This window comes from Suillus subalutaceus (genome assembly GCF_016647625.1).
Source record: "Suillus subalutaceus strain FC151 chromosome Unknown DFJ58scaffold_553, whole genome shotgun sequence".
Lineage (NCBI taxonomy): Eukaryota > Fungi > Basidiomycota > Agaricomycetes > Boletales > Suillaceae > Suillus > Suillus subalutaceus.
Window position 1 is genome coordinate 1 of NW_024540802.1, and position 5,277 is coordinate 5,277.

Here is a 5,277-nt window from a genome sequence, read left to right on the forward strand (position 1 = left end):
ACCACTTTGAGGACTTCCAAGACTTTGAGGACATGATATATATTCGAATACCACTTTGAGACTTCCAAGACTTTGAGGACATGATTATATTTCGAATACCACTTTGAGGACTTCGAGGACCTACTACATTCACGTCATGCTTACCAAGTTTCTAGCTACGAGTGGAATTCCTATCATAAAACACTTCTGACATCCTCAGCCGTCCACTCCTGATTGAAGCCCACAGTGGTGCGGAGTTCTTACGAAAAAATATTACATAAATTCTAGTCTGACGCTGTTAAACCGCAATCGAATTCACTTAAGACTCTCATCTCATCCTAAACTCGACGCATTAACTACCCTCTCCCAACTCGTTCCAAAAACACGTCTGGCATTATCTTAACGAGGAAATTCCTCGTTGAAATAACATGGTACAGCTCGAGCAAACTGGAAAGAAGCCAAGGCTTCAGCACTCCGATCTCGCCAATTCAGCCTTAACTCCCGAGGAAAAGCAACGCGAACGGCAAAAAAGATGGGTCGCCAATGAGAAACGCGATCCACACAGGGCTCAAGAGATGAAGGAACAGAACACCGCCAACAAACGGGCATGGCGAAAACGCAAGAGAGAGGAAATGCAGAGCAAACAGCTCACGCCCACACAAACTCCCAAGCCACGCCCCTCAAAAGCGGCCTCGGACCTCATCTCCTGAAGCGCCTTCGGGTCATGTGGGCCCATCCATCTCAGAACCCGACACCATCCCCATCGGCCCCATCCTCCTGGCACAGGAGACCCTCACAACCATTGTGACACCCCGCCCAATGCGCGACATCGCCGTCATGACAGACACGCCCAGCCTCCCGTCAATTGTTCCTCTATTCCAGATGACCAAGCATACCCCTCACCCACCTTGTCTGCACTCACGACCTAGAGTTCCGTGATCTGGCAAATCCTATCATTGGCTCCCAAGTCATGAACAATCAGATACCGTTCAATGGGACGATGGATCTACCACTGTGCTTCCCTGCATCATGAAGAACGGCATAAATATAGCGAAGAAGACGCCCTTGCAGTATCGTTTTTTGCTTCACTCCAGAATCGCTTCCCGCGACCTCGAAAAACGTCGTCCATACAGCATAGCGATCGGCGCTTTACAAGCCGACAGTTATGCGAGAGAATCCGCAGCGCTTCGCATCAACAAAGCGTTGTCATTCGGCAAGTGAGCACACCCGAGCCTGCAACGCTTGATTTAGAGTACCTGGAAGATCGCGGATGTCAGACCTAATGCGTGTCGTTAGTACACGGTGAGTCTGTCGAATCCATCGTGTTTCTCACCTAATGTAATGCTGCTAAACAGACGCTGAACAACGCACGAAGGATTTTAGTATCCCACCAGAACGCAACGCTTGCAGAATTCATACGCAACATTTACTGAGGTGCATACCGTACCATCGCACGCCATTACAATACTAACCCATCCACACCTAGTACTCTCGACAGTGGCATTACCAATGGATGGAATCAAACTGTCATATCCCGTATTCCGGACCTACGTCCGATGATGTTCCCATGCCTTCCGGACACCTTCTGCATGCACATCCGGACCTCCATACCCTTATCCATGCCTTCAGTCCTCCAGTCCACTATCGGTTTGGATCCGTACACCTTCGTACATCCATATATCCATACCTTCGGACCTCCGCAGCTAAGGCTGCTTCATCCACCCTTAGTCCTATCGGATCTGAGCTCATTCCATCTTGGACTCTACCTTCCCTAGACTATCGGTCTATATCCATGATCCATATCCTAGTCTCATCTTCACCTAGATCTCCGGATCCGCTCATCCGATATCCAGACGCCTTATCCGATATCTCTAGACCTCCGGATCTGACCTATACTCATATCCGAAGCCCAAACCTTAAATCAGCGTCTATCTCCTTATGGTAATCCCCTTGACTCCGGACTTCGGTTATCTGTGTTTCTGTCTTGCTTATTGATCCTTGTACTCTGTTCATCTCCGAGTTCATTTACTTATGTTCCGTTCATACTTACCAATATGTTTCCACATGCTCGTACATAGCATTTGTGTTCAGCTTACTGATCCTCTCGGATCCCTTCCAGTATATAAACCTCTGTACAACTCCTGTAAAGTTTCCTTAGTTCGAATATCTATCTTAGACTTCACTCATTCTTGTCTTGGACTTGGTCCATCTTAGTCTGACCTTTCCTTAGGCCTAGGGAAGGATTCCCTAGGCCGACTTTCCAGTCCTCCAGATTTATCCTTCCATCTATATCCATGCTTAGGGATTGACTCCCTAAGCCGAAGTTTTGCCTTTCCGGCACTTCCTGTCTTTCCGAGACTTCTGTCTAAACCCCGTCTATCCGACTCTACCATAGTGTAGTCTACCTCTGTTTGTTTTTACTCCGGACCTTGTCCATAGTAGCCTTTCCCCTCCTGTCCTAATCCTGTCTGCTCCCTGGTCCTTGTAAGCTTCGGACCTTCGGACATCATAACCTTTAAACATCGTAACCTTCGGACGTCGTAACCTTCGGACGATGCAACCTTCAGATGTCATAACCTTCGGACGATGCAACCTTCAGACGTCTTAACCTTCAGACCTCCGGACGTCCTGTCCTTCGGACCACTCCTCCTATCCTATCCTGCTTTGGACTCTGTCCCTTGCAGCCTATCCTCATGGGTTCTATCTAGGGAACTTACCTGGGAAGTCTTACCTTCGGATCTAATACAGTGGATTGAAACTCCTCCGGAAGTTTCTCGCACTCATCCAGAAGTCCCTTCGGACTTTGTCAGATTCCATCTAGACTTTATTCTGAAATTAAGGGCACGTCCTCGGGTAAGGGGCACAGCGCACAAGCTGAGGCCAAGCCCTTCGGATCTGTTACCCTTGAGCTATGGTCTTAACAACAAACCACAGTCGATTGCCCCATCAGTGACAAAGTCCATCTGGACAACTTCATTGTACAATTCGTGGTCTTTGCTCCACAGGTCCACGTATTGGACAAATCCCCACCACAATTCTGATGGCAGCATGACCTTTGTTCAAATTGAAACCGGTGTGAGAAAAAATGGGGCCTATTCAACCAATCCACAAGGACACGATTACTCGGACCAACCTCTCCGACATAGCCTTAACATTGACTGATCTCTACCGAAACTGAGAGAATATCCAGGAAAATTGGCACGGAGAAATTGTCACTCTCTTGCCAGGTGACATGCTGTGAGTGCATCATGATATTATATCAATTTGGACTTATATTTGGGAGTATACAACTGGCAGGACAGTTTCATGCGCTTTACACACCTGTGGCTTTGTTTGCCACTGGGGGGCATTTCTACAACTACGAATGCATGCATTTTAACAGAACTTTCTCATTACATAGACCATAAACAAGGCAAAATCCTCACTACCCAAGTACACGCACACTCCTTAAACCGCATGAAGTCGCAGACTTGTGAATGCTATCTCCAGAGTTATACAACAGGCCCCCTCATCGCCCTGTGCACTATGGTCTTGGAATGCGATAAATATGTGGCTGCTGGCACCAAAAAAACCAAAAGTTGCGATCGAGGCACCACTCAACCAGCGCACGATAATTTGCAAATACCATCATCAATATTTCTGGAAGGACTTGAGATGGCAACCAAGACATATTGCAAGAAGCAGACGGACGGGAGCAACAACCAAATGCATCCAGGGGGAACCATCAGTAGAGAAGAACCGTTGACCTGCCTAAAGTGCTTAACAACATTGTAATGTTGTCTGATTCATTTACGTACCTTCAATCTCAGAGACTTCATATACCCACACTCCTACATACCATAACATCAATTGACTTCTGTCGCTTAGAGGACTCTATGGACGCTCGGACTTGGCGCATCCAGGCAATCTCCTGGACTCGTGCTTGTTTAAGTAGTGCTCTCCATTCATACGTAACATTTGCATGAATATGGCCACTGAGTTAAACCTCAATGTTGCATTTCGCAAAGCCTGCCTAAGTACAAATATTGACTTGTTAAATGAGTCAGACATGACTCATATGTCGGGTTAGTTCCAAGGGCAGCACAAAATTACATTGCCTAGATATGGTATCAGATGGGCATCATTCTCCACTTAAATTGGTGGGATTCACACATTTCCCAAATGCTTGTGTATATCATATTTATCGCCACTATTTGGAAACATCCTCAGGCTGTAAGGCGTTATAACCCAGATGGGTACATGGAGTATTTACTATATATGGTCATGGAAAGAGCAACTCTGATGCTCAACACTTGCATGTAATGGATACTACAACTCATAGCCACCCTTTTAAGACCTTTTCCTTTCCTCGTAATTTGAGGAATATGTCTCCCTGGCCAAATATGCACATTGAATACTGTCTCGAAGCTCTGGTACCATGAAAGGATTTTTGCCAGACAAGTCGCTGCCTGCTGTTTGCCCTCGCTGCCAAGTTGATGGCAGGAAAGGTTCCGTTCGTGTAGACTTCTTTTTTCTCAATGCTGCTCGTAATTCTGTCATCATCATGTATTTAAGAGACTGTAACAGTGAAACAGAAAATGTAATATTAGAGGACTCAGATACTTTACTTTGAATTTTACCATATACCCTCGGAAGTTGCCAAAGTCTTAGAAGTCTCCAAAGTAACTAGAACACACATTTCAATCATACCAATTTCCCATGGCCTAGTGCTCTTCCATCCATGCTCTTCTATTCAAAACACTCTGATGTTTGTCAGGCATGACCCTTTGCTTCATAATTCAAAGCAGATGCTTGTGGCCAATGTCTCTGCAGTCTCTAAGCTTAATGTCTAAAGTCTCAGGAGTCGCTAAAGCTGCCAAAGTCACTAGTCCAGTCTCCCAAGGTGCCACAGTGGACTCAAACCTCCCATGCCAGTGCCCTTCTATCCCAAATGCTCCAACCTCCCTCAAGTACAAACATCTGCTTCGTAATTCGAAGCAGACATTGTGGCCAAAGTTTTTGCAGTCTCTAATCCCAATATTTACAACTACACATCTTTGCTCCGTAATTTGAAGTAGATGTTTGCCAATGTCTTTGAAGTCGCCAAAGTAAACAGCTACTGTGTTTGACTTGGACCTCCCACAGCACTGCTCTTCTATCCTAAACACTCCGGTGTTCGTCAAGTACCACCCTTTGCTCTGTAATTTGAAGCAGATGCATGTGGCCAACATCTCCATAGTCACTAAGCTTAATATCTAAAGCCTCAGAAGTCGCTAAAGCTGTTAAATTTGCCAGTCCAGTCTCCCAAGGTGCCACATC